A 12,732-nucleotide genomic window follows, 5' to 3' on the forward strand; every position below is an offset into this window, starting at 1 on the left:
CCTGGACGTCGGGCGATCAGCACTGCAGCCCCCACCGTTCAGGTGTCGGGGGGCTTGGCCGGTGAGTCCAGTGGGTCACTACACTCCAGCGCTTTAGTTACAACACTTCAGGCACTACTCCACTCATTGGGGGCGGGGGGTGACACTAGCGGCATTGGACAGGTGTGGGCTCCAGGAGCTGTGGCAACGGGCTCTCGGGTCGGGAATTACACAGGGCCTAGTTCGGGCGGGGACATGGTGGTGCCGCAGGAAGTAGGGGAGGCTGGGAGTGAGCGGGCTGAGTTGACAGGGGGTATCCCCGACGCGGCTAGGCAGCACGCGTATGTATCTTTTGCGGGTCCGCTGGGGGTTCACTTGAAACAGGACGTAAAGGATAAGATATGGAAGGGTGAGTTCTGTGAGATTTTCTCCCTCCTCCCGTTGGAGGACTTTATTGACCTCAAAGAGGAGGATAAGAAGGATGTGAAAAAGGAAGAGGAGGAAAAGAGGAAGCGGTATCGCAAGATTCCGAAATCCTTTGGTAATTGGTTGAGGGCCTTTTGCGTGCTGGCTAGCGTGCTCGGCGAGAAATTGCCGGGGTTATGCTCGTCTCTGTTTTGCTATCTGGATGGCATTTGGGAAGCGTACCGTACTTACGGGGGGTTGGCGTGGTGGCGGTATGACGAGCAGTTTAGGCAACGGCTGGCGGCTAATCCAGGTATGCGATGGGATCAGATGGACCTGCCGCTCTGGATAAAGCTGATGATGGCGCAGAAGGCGCAGCCCTTTCAGAACTCGGCCGGCGCAAGGGAGCAGTCCGCCTCGTCGGCCACCTTACAAAAGGGCTTTTGCTGGCTCTATAATGAGGGCCAATGCAAATGGGGGGCCACCTGTCATTTCAAGCACGAGTGCTCCGGCTGCGGGGGCGCTCATGGGCTCAACCGCTGCTTCAAGAAGGGTAAGTCCGGAGGCGCCGGTGCGGCTGTCGCGGCCGGGGGAGGGGGTGCATCCGCTTCCCCGGGGCTTAACCCCAGTGAGGCTAAGCGCGATGGAGCCGTGGCTAAGCCGCTACGGTAACAGGGCGGATGCTGCTGTGCTCCTGGCGGGTTTTGCGATGGTTTTTTTTATTCCGTTTCAGGAGCGGGAGGGGGGATCGGGGAGGCTGCGCAACCTGAAGTCTGTCGCTGACTTCCCGGACGTGGTGAGGGAGAAGCTGGGCAAAGAAGTCGGGCTGGGCCGCATGGCGGGCCCGTTCGCAGTGCCTCCGATGGAGGGCCTGCGGATTTCCCCACTGGGGGTGGTTCCCAAGAAGGAGCCGGGTAAATTTAGACTCATTCACCATCTCTCATACCCGAAAGGGGAGTCGGTGAATGACGATATTAGTAAGGACTTATGCTCGGTGTCGTATGCGTCTTTCGACCGGGCGGTCGAACTGGTCAGGCGGGCCGGGCATGGGGCTCTGATGGCTAAAGTGGACATTGAAGCGGCGTTTCGGCTGCTACCGGTCCACCCGGACTGTCATCACCTACTAGGGTGTTTCTTCGAAGGGGCCTACTTCGTGGACTTGTGCCTGCCCATGGGTTGTTCCATTTCGTGCTCCTATTTTGAGAAATTTAGCACTTTTCTCGAATGGGTGGTACGGGAGGAGGCGGGGAATCGTTCTATTGTGCATTATTTGGATGATTTTCTGTGTGTAGGGCCGGCTGATTCCTTGGAATGCCTGCGCCTGCTGCGGACGATTGAGTGGGTGGCGGGCCACTTCGGGGTTCCGCTGGCGGCGGATAAAACGGAAGGCCCGACCACGTGTCTGAGTTTCCTGGGACTGGAGATAGACTCAGGGCTGGGCGAATGTCGGCTGCCCCGGGATAAGCTGGACAGGCTTCGAGGGGCAGTGGCTGCTGTGGCTGGGGCGCGCAAGGTTACCCTGCGGCAGCTGCAGTCTTTGATTGGGCTGCTCAATTTCGCGTGCCGGGTCTTACCAATGGGGAGGGTCTTCAGTCGCAGTTTGTCGGCTGCTACCGCGGGGGTTCGGTCCCCGCACCATTTCATCCGGGTGTCGGCGGCCATGAGAGCGGACTTGGGCATCTGGGATGCCTTCTTGCGGGATTTTAATGGGACGGTGTTGTTCCGGCAGGAGGGCCAGTCGTCGGCCGAGCTGGAGCTTTTCACGGATGCATCGGGCAGTGTGGGCTTTGGGGCGTATTTTGGTGGTAGCTGGTGCGCGGAGAGGTGGCCGGACTCTTGGGGATCGAGCCCTCTTATGCGCAACTTGGCTTTCCTTGAGTTGTTCCCGTTGGTCGTTGCAATGGCACTGTGGGGCGACGGGCTGCGCGATCGGAAGGTGGTCTTTTTCTCGGACAACATGGCAGTGGTACACGCGGTGAATCGTCAGTCTGCGGCCTCGAAGCCGGTGGTTAGGCTGCTTAGGCGACTTGTATTGCTGTGTATGTCTCGGAATGTTGTTTTTCGCGCGCGCCATGTTCCAGGCTATTTGAATGAGGTGGCTGATGCTCTGTCTCGTTTTCAGTGGTCCCGATTCTGGCTGGCGGCGCCGGGGGCATCGAAGGCTTGCCCGGACGAGATTTGGCAGCTGGGAGCATCCTGCTTGGAGGACTTGTGAAGGTTTCCCTGGCACCGGCCACTTGGGCCTCGTACAGTAAGGTTTGGGGCTTGTGGGAGCGGTCGCTGGACGGGTCGGCCTTGGACGGCGGGGATGCCCTGCGGGATGAAGCAGGACATTAACAAGTTGAGAGGCCTGCTTCCGGGGGTCATGTTAGTTTGGTCGGAAATTGTCCCGCGGCGCCGGTGGCGGTACGCACGGGATCCGGTGGCTATGGAAGAAAGTGAACAGCTTGATGGCAAGCTTTGTCCGGAAGGTGGGGGGTGTGGTGGTGAGGCACCTTGAGCTGGAGGAAGGGTTGCCAGGATACTACCGCTCGGATGGTGTTCATCTCTTGGATGTGGGTTTGGACCTGCTCAACTTGGGTTGGCAGGATGGTATATGGATGGCACTGTTTCTTCGGGGTGGCGGAGCTCAGACAGCTTAAGGGGTCAAGGTCTGAGCATGTGGCGGGACGGGGAGCTGAAGGAGAGGAAATAGGCTCCCCAGGATGAACGTGAGGTGGAATAAACAAATTGTGGTCATCGGTGGTTGAGAGGTTTCGAGTCCTGGAGGTGGCTCAGAACCTGGTGGGGCAGGGGTATCCGGGTATACCCCTGCCGTGGTTAATGGATGGTTGGCACTTTTACAATTGGTGGATTGGAATAATGTTGGTGTATGTTATAAATATGTATATGTGTTATTATATGGGGGTCATTGCCTTTTGTATGGTAGCCGAAGGAACAGGATGCGAGGGGGCGGAGTATGGGGGGCAATGACCCATGTTTATCTGTTAATTTATTATCGTTATTATTATTATTATTATTAATATTATTATTATTATTGGTTAATAAAGCTGTGGACAAATTTCCCCATATTCATTAGTGTCTGTGTGTTATTGGGTTAGGATATGGGTTTGGTTTGTCCTGGATTCCGACTGCCCAAAATGGCGACTATACACCTGTCATGTAGCCCCATGTAGCTAGAGCGCAGCTAAGCGGAAAAAGGCCTTGACAGGGGTTAGGAGGCGGGCTTAGGAGGAAGTAAGCAAGGGTTGGAATTATGGGTAAGTAGGATTGGCTATTTAAATGAGCAGCCATTTTAGGTGAGTCATTCTAACTTTCTACCTGGTTGAGTTTGTCCCACCCACCCTCCCTTTGTTTGTTATGTGTTTATTTACCCGTTTCTTTCATAGCGGCGGGACGGGGAGCTGAAGGAGAGGAAATAGGCTCCCCAGGATGAACGTGAGGTGGAATAAACAAATTGTGGTCATCGGTGGTTGAGAGGTTTCGAGTCCTGGAGGTCGCTCAGAACCTGGTGGGGCAGGGGTATCCGGGTATACCCCTGCCTTGGTTAATGGATGGTTGGCACTTTTACAATTGGTGGATTGGAATAATGTTGGTGTATGTTATAAATATGTATATGTGTTATTATATGGGGGTCATTGCTTTTTGTATGGTAGCCGAAGGAACAGGATGCGAGGGGGCAGAGTATGGGGGGCAATGACCCATGTTTATCTGTTAATTTATTATCGTTATTATTATTATTATTATTATTAATATTATTATTATTATTGGTTAATAAAGCTGTGGACAAATTTCCCCATATTCATTAGTGTCTGTGTGTTATTGGGTTAGGATATGGGTTTGGTTTGTCCTGGATTCCGACTGCCCAAAATGGCGACTATACACCTGTCAGGTTCTTTCATTTGCTGCAAATGCTCAGGTTTGAAAGCTTCTGCAGTGAGGTCTGCCCAGATCAGAATGTGACTCCGTCAACCAATCATGATGCTCACATAATATTTAATAGCATTGTTGAACTTATGTAACAATCAGAATTTTATGGGCACAGCTAGGGTGTCTAGGAAATGCAGTTCAAATGTCAATTGTTTTTACTGTAGAAAGGTAAAAGTTGAACATCAATTCCCAGACTCGTAACTCATGACAACCTATACTTCATTATTATTGGAACATATAAGGAAACACTAATGCTCTGAGCCAGGGGGAGGATAAAAAACTAAATAAAAACAAACAAAAACAAAAAACACCAGCATAACTACATGGAAGAGTAGCATCAAACTATTTTAGTTCAAAATAATTTAGATTGGTATTCAATGTGACCTTGATTGGTATCAAACTATGTCATTTCTAAAAAAACATTACCTTCCATGTCTTGCATATCCTTTAGATGTAGGGAGACCCTAGTAATATCCAGACAAGCCAAACCAAAATTTCTGAGAACACAAGGAATGTCCAAAAACATAAAGGTTTGTGTTACATATTGTTTCTAGTCCACAGTATGAGACTGTTTGCGAATCATAATGACATTTAGCAGCTTTTAGTGTTCTTTAACCGAATGCTCTCTGAAACCTGTTGGTTATAATTCGAGTGAGAGGAACGGCCTGGAAGCTGCAGTGGTTGTGGGCTGATAGTGTTGATTTAACACGTACCATACTACATATAGGTTATCAGAAAAGGGGGTCCATTGTTACGTTCCCATTTGTTAAGTGGGAACCCTTTGGAATTCTGTTATTTTCTTAGCTTACTTAATGTTGATCATGTGATATGGGGATTATGTGGACACATGCAAGTTCTGATTAATAAAGGATTCAATGAACGTTTTAGAGGGGCACACAAAACAACATAAACACTACAGAGTCCCCAGGTGCAGTCCTCTGGTTAAAGAACAATCAGTTTAAGAATAGTTTGATATCAATCAAATATGTTCTCCTCTTCCACATTAACAATGTCAATTCTGTCCAAATTGGGCAGCGGTGGTTGGGGAAGAGTGCCTGGGGTGGATTAGCCCAGCATTCTCAGCCAATCAATTTTGTCATGGTCAGGTGAAATTAACATTTATAATAAGGAAGAGTTATTTGAGATGCATATCTGAAATGATGATGGCCCCCGGGTACAGAGATTTCCCTGTTTATAGTAAAGCATTCCTAAACAGTTTGATTTTAAACATGCGCAGTGTATGCTTGAGAACACTGCACATGCAGAGAAATCGTTGCACCTCCAGCACATGCTACTTAGGCAGCCCGAAACTCTGTTTCTATCTGTCATCAGCGCACAGGGGAAGCATTGGACTCCCCAGCCTCATTAAAACCCTTGCGCTTCTCTATAACCTCCGCTACTTTTTAAAATAAATGTTTTCTCCTTCTCACTCTCGCCCCATCCCTTTCCTTACTGGCCCAGAACGCGTGCATGTGCTTTAAGCTGGGTAAACGGTCCAGTCAAATACTTCTCTATGTGAAGCATAAAAGTGGACCTCACAACGGCTCAGTTGATATCAGATGGGGAGTGGGAAGCTGGCACTGGATTCCAGGTAAATTGACATTTAATTTTACATAGAATTTTAATTTAAGGGAGGGGCGGCTCGAGAATATTGGCCAATAGGTACAACATGTTCAAAAAATCATTGGAGTAACTTTTACAGCTTAATAATAAGAAGCCAAATACAAAAAAGAAATAAACTAAAAAAGGAATAAAAAAAAAAAAAATCAAAGCAATTATACCACTATTTAGTAGTCAAACATCAGATCATCTATTAGCCGTAGGCATTTATTATGATCAATCATCAGCAAAAAAACAAAAAGTGATGCAGAATTATTTCATGGATAAAAGGAAAAGATTAAACGGCAGAGATTCGGAAAATTGCTTTCATATTCAAGCCGTGCAAGAGAAAGAGACATCTTGTTGATGATTTTCCTATGCTGAAGAAAATATATGACTACTGCCACAATCCTGTCTTTTGGTGCTTTGTCACTTACAAGTAATGGTGAAATTGCAAAGAGGAGACTTTTTAATCTGTCAGGTCATTGTCTGCACCCCGGACATCACTTTTTCTTTACCATGATATACTCTAAATAAAGTGGACGTTTTTGTTTAGAAAATGCAACTTAGGGTTGGATTTTGCAGTGAACTTACTAATGTTAGCTTTGGTAATGTTGCCTGTGCTGTGCTTGCTAAGAAATATAAATTAAAAGAAAAACTCTACTTAAAGTTATCATTTTTTTAGATGCCTCTGTTCCTTAATCACTTTAGATCACTGGCTCCCCCAATTTGAAAACAAATGTTTAATATCACTATAATACTTACCTTTATACCCGAACTGAGAGGGTTTCCTCACTGCAGACCAATCCGCCCTAACTGAACTAATTAGGACAAGGAGGCTCATATTAGGCTTTATCTCTTTCTTTATTCTTCAGCAGCAAATAAAGGATATTAAGGCATTAATAGAAAAACAAATACAGTGGGACATCGGTTTACGAATTTAATGCGTTCTCCGGGACGTTTCATATTGCGAAAAATTCGTAAACCGAAACACGGTTTCCCATAGGAATGCATTGAAAACCAATTAATGTGTTCCGGAGGTGAGAAAAAAGTAAAAAAAAGTATTTTATCTGTTCAAAACTCTTTATAAAGTGCACTTTAAAGGCATAACAGTAACAATAAACACACAGTAAAAGGCATGCACAGCACATGAGCTGGCATGAAAACCACAGTAAAAGCCATGCACAGCACATAAACTGGCATGGAAAATAACCCCACAATGTAAAACACACAGTAACAGGCATGCACAGCACATGAGCTGGCATGGAAATCACCCCACAATGCAGAACACACAGTAAAAGGCATGCAAACAACTAAGCTCAGCTCCCTACCATTCCACCTCTTGAGATGCACCAAAAAGGCTCCAAAACTTGCTGCAAATGGCCCCAAAAGCTCTCCAACACCTCCACACTCCACACTCACGTGCTACCCAGACTCCAGTATGAGGGGGCGGAGCTATAAACCGGGACATTTGTTTCGTATTGTGAAAAAAAATTGTAAACCGAGGCATTATTTTTTACGGATTCTCATTCGTAAACCAAATTTTTATTTTACCGAGGCTCCACTGTACCCTTAAAAAGTTAACCATATAACATAAATAACCAATGGGAACAGTCCTAGTTCCATATACTCCCATGTGACCTAAGCCACTCCCTCTTTCTTTGCTGCTGCCTCAGCTAAGTACCTCATAATTTTTGCTCTGCAGATTTGTGTTGTATTTTACTATTATACTGTATACTGTAATTGTCTGTGTTATCTATTTTGTATACTGCATGGTTTCTAATTTTCCCTTACAGGGTTCCTCACCTCTCCCCTGGGGCAAACCCTTACCACTTGCAATTTCGGGTTGTTTATAACCCAGTTGTTCGCAGGACGACCTCGGGGTGCATACCCTCTGTGTCCGCTGGTCCTACCACCCCTGGTGGGGTAGAGGCATAACTCTGAAGAGTTCCACACGCTCCTGAATGCTACCATGAGCAAATCAGTTACCCAAGCCATTTACACAGCCATGGGAGTGATGTCAGATAACTTGTCCTACTCCATCTGTTCAGCTATCATGGCATCTGGCCGGGCTTCTGGCCCAACGCTCCCTGTGGCCTCTGATAATAAGTCGATTGTCCCCAGTGGCTGCAAGGCTACGAATAAATCCCACCATGTGGCTAAAAATACCTCCAAATGATTTGATGGACAGGTTGCGCCCTGTTGATATTGAGGACGTGGTGCTCCCACGTAAATCAGTCACCCACCGGGCAAAAGCGGTGCCGACTTGGAAGAGGGCAAAAGCCCTATTTGATTCATCTGACTCTGATTCAGACTCGGAGGAGGTTTGCCATCGACCCAGTTTACTCGGAGGACTCATCTCCTGAAGGCAGTATGACTGCGCCACCAGCTATCAAAGCTAGGCGAGAGGCGGACGAATCCGCTGTCTTAGACTCTCAAGGGGAACCCCTTTTTGACCCTGATGCCTTGCATAACCCTCGCTTGGCTAACCGGTACCCCACTGACCATGTGGCCATATACATCGCAACTAGGGATAGAAAACCCCTAGATAAGGCCACTAGAAGTAAACTCAGAGAAGAGTGCCCACGCCCTACGGTCCCTGACATGGCCTGTTTTACACCGGACGTGGATCCTAAGATCGCCCAGTTTCTTGGTAAATCGGGTTGGAAGGCCAAAAAGGTACTAGACTATTCCTTGAGACACTGTCAGGACAAAGTCTTAGACGTGTTAGGGCCTGTAGCCAATATCTTCGACATGGTCGAAGCAGCCCTGACCGAGGGGACACCAATAGACCTGATGGCCATCAGAGGATGGATCCAGAGGTCCATATGCTTGATAGGAAATGCTCACACTGCGTTGGCCACCGAACGGCGCAAAGCCATCCTGATGAAAATTGAGCCAAAACTCCTCAATCTGGCAATATCTGAGCCTGGCACACAGGCAAAAGCTCTCCTGTTCGGAGACAATTTCGTTAAAGACCTGGGCAAATACGGCACTAGACAAAGCACAAATGAATATGAAATGGGTGTTCTCCCAGAAGGTTTTCAGTGGGGCCGGCAGAGATCGGGGACGTCTGTCCCGCCGCTCCTCCCGGACTTCGTACTGGGGCTATCGGGGCTCCGCCACATCAAGATTCCAACCTCCAGAACCCAGAGTACCATCACAGTTCTTCCCGACCAGGGGCAGGTCGTGGCAACCCCGTGGAACCAGGGGATCCTCATATGGCTGTTGGCCTTATAGTGAGTTATTTTCCATCACACACCCTTTCTCTGTCATATGTGGGGGGCAGACTCTCCCATTTGTTCCCCACAAGACAAAGGCCTAGTATCAGAGGAGTTTTCAGATTAAAAGAGAATGATGCGATCTACCAGGTTCCAACTACCTCTCCCGGTTTCCTGAGCAACATATTCTTGGTACACAAGAAAGGTGGTGGTATGAGACCGGTAATCAATCTTCAACCCTCAACACCTTTGTCATGTACCATCACTTCAAGATGGAAGGGATACACTAGGAGATTGGATGGTCAAACTCGATCTACAGGATGCGTACCTCACGATTCCGATCGCCAAAGAGTGTCAACACCTCCTTCAGTTCCAAAGGGAAAAGACTATGTGGTGTTTCACAAAGCTGCTGAAGCCGGTGGTCGCCCTTCTACGCAGCAGAGTCCGTATGATCATATACCTTGACGACATGCTGATCATGATGCCAAATTACTAAGTCAACATCTCTCCTGGGCGCTGTCCCTCCTTCAAAATCTAGGTTTCTTAATCAACTGGGACAAGTCAATCCTGCATCCTTCCTGCACAATGGAGTTTTTGGGATTCAACATAAATGCAATTCACGGAATGCTCAGTTTACCTACCACAAAAGTGAAACTCATCAAGAAGGAAATAAATTTAATGTTGAAAAATGCAAAGTTATGCACTTCGGCGTAAAGAATACACAAGCAACGTATACCCTTAATGGAAGCGAATTAGGGATAACAACACACGAAAAGGACTTGGGAATTGTTATAGACAACAAACTATGCAACAATGTGCAATGTCAATCAGCAGTGGCCAAGGCCAGTAGGGTATTGCCATGCATTAAAAAGGGCATTCATTCTCGGGACGAGAATATCATTTTGCCTCTTTATAAATCACTAGTAAGACCACACATTGAATATGCTGTGCAATTTTGGGCACCTGTTCTAAAGAAGGATATTATGGCACTAAAAAAAGTGCAGAGGCGGGCTACAAAATTAATAAAAGGAATGGAACATATCAGCTATGAAGAAAGGTTAACAAATTTAAACCTATTTAGTTTCGAAAAACGTCGCCTGAGAGGGGATATGATAACATTATACAAATATATTCGAGGCCAATACAAACCATTGTGTGGAAATCTATTCACAAACCGGACTTTACATAGGACACAAGGTCATGCGTTTAGACTAGAAGAAAGAAGATTTATTCTAAGGCAAAGGAAAGGTTTTTTTACTGTAAGAACAATCAGGATGTGGAATTCTCTGCCTGAAGAAGTGTTTTTATCAGAGTCCATACAGATGTTCAAACAGCTATTAGATGCATACTTGCAAAAACAGAATATTCAAGGATCTAATCTTTCAATGTAGGGTAATAACTGCTTGATCCGAGGATAAATCTGACTGCCATTCTGGGGTCAAGAAGGAATTTTTTTTCAAAATTGGAAGTGCTTCAACCTGGGTTTTTTTGCCTTCTTTTGGATCAACAGCAAAAAACATATGTGAGGAAGGCTTAACTTGATGGACGCAAGTCTCTTTTCAGCTATGTAACTATGTAACTATGAAATCCGGCGGACGCTGGCACGACCGGTCTTAACCTTGCAACAACTCGCGAGGATAGTCGGCCTTCTCTCAGCCTCCATACAAGCAATCTTTCCAGGGCCCCTCCACTACAGGGCCCCTCCACTACAGGGCCCTACAGCAGCTCAAAGACGTGAACCTACACTTGGGTCAGTCTTACTCCGATCCTGTTCCACTAGATTGCTCAGCAAAAGAAGAACTCGCCTGATGGCTTCAACACATGGAAGCATGGAATGGCACGGCAATCTTGGGAACCACCTCGGCTTTCATCATAGAATCCGACGCAAGCAGACTCGACTGGGGTGTGCATTGTGTTCCACCCTCTACGGGTAGAAAATAGTCCTCACAGGAAAAGGAGCTTCACATCAATGGTCTGGAACTCCTGGCGGGGTCGTTCGCCCTTCGGAGCCTCCTCGGGGGCACAACCAATTGTTCTATCCTACTTCGCATGGACAATATCTCGGCCATCAGTAACATCAACCATCTGGGTGGCACGAGATCCACGATACTCACGAACCTAGCGAAAGAGTTTTGGCACTTCTTCCTGGATTGCAACATATCGGTACAAGCGGAATACTTTCTGAGGTTATCCAACATCGTAGCAGATTGGAATTCCAGGCATCTACAAGACAACAGTGCCCGGCGACTGAACCACACAATATTCCTGCGGCTCCAACAACTCTGGGGCCCAATGCACATCAACCTCTTTGCCTCCCGGTTGAATTCTCAACTACCGTCATTCTTCAGCTAAAAAACCAGACCCAGACACACTGGCGGTGGATGCCTTCCTCCAACCCTGGCCAAACAAACGGCTCTATGCATTTCCTCCCTTCTCTCTAATAGCTCGGACCCTACTGCATCTAAAACGCTCCAGAGTGTCACTGGTATTGATAACACCGTTCTGAACGGCACAGCCTTGGTTCCCTTCGTTCTGTCGACCTCCCCAGACTAATCCCGGGATCCATGGACCTACTATCAGATCCCGATGGGAACTCTGACCCCCTTCTGGTTCAGGGGCACCTCAGACTTCTGGCGTGGCTCCTCTCTGGGGACCTTTGGTCATGCCAAATGTTTTACAAGCAACTCTTGACTTATGGGCAGGACATTGGGCTCCATGAACAAGAAGATCCTATACTCATGCCTGGAACACATGTAGTAGTTGGTGCATGGAACAACACGTGGATCCCATACATGCTTCTGTAAACCCCATCTTGAGTTTCCTTACTGCCCTGTATGACCAAGGCTTGGCCTACCGCTCGATAAACGTATATAGATTGGCAATCTCAGCTGGTCATGGCGGAATGGATGGCTTCCCTGCTGGGAAACACTTGTTGGTTTGTCGCCTTCTACGAGGCATTAGATTTGCACGTCCTCCCCAGCCCCGATACACGGCTCTATGGGACGTCAACCTGGTTCTTCATCTATTGGAAGATTGGCCTATGAACTCGAAACTTATGCTCAAACAAGCATCTTCAAAACTGGCTATGCTCTTGTGTTTAATTTCTTGTAAAATTGTGGTGGACGTCCGAGCTCTGGATATCGATGCACGTTCCTTTACTCCAAACTGTGTTTTGTTTAATATCACCAGACTTACGAAATCGAAGATCACTTTAGTTTTCTATCCCTCTTTTCCTCACAATACTAATCTCTGCCCAGTGGCATGCCTCCAAGAGTATGAGCTACTGACTCAGTCATTCAGGAAACCAACACACCACAACCTGTTCCTGGCTCTGAAGCAACCTCTTCACCCAGTATCCACAGTGACTCTGGCATGCTGGGTGAAATGGATAATGTCGTCTGTGAACATTGACACATCAGTTTATGGAGCTCATTCTACTAGAGGCGCTATGGCTTCAAAGGCATTCACATTGGGTTGTAAACTTGAGGACCTTCTCCACACAGCTGATTGGTCTCGAGAATCAACGTTCAAAGATTACTATTTTCGTCCAGCAGAACACATCTCTTCTATGGTTATCTCACAGCTTTAATCTGGCCTA

The sequence above is a fragment of the Pelobates fuscus genome, chromosome 4 (assembly GCF_036172605.1).
Source record: "Pelobates fuscus isolate aPelFus1 chromosome 4, aPelFus1.pri, whole genome shotgun sequence".
Taxonomy (NCBI): domain Eukaryota; kingdom Metazoa; phylum Chordata; class Amphibia; order Anura; family Pelobatidae; genus Pelobates; species Pelobates fuscus.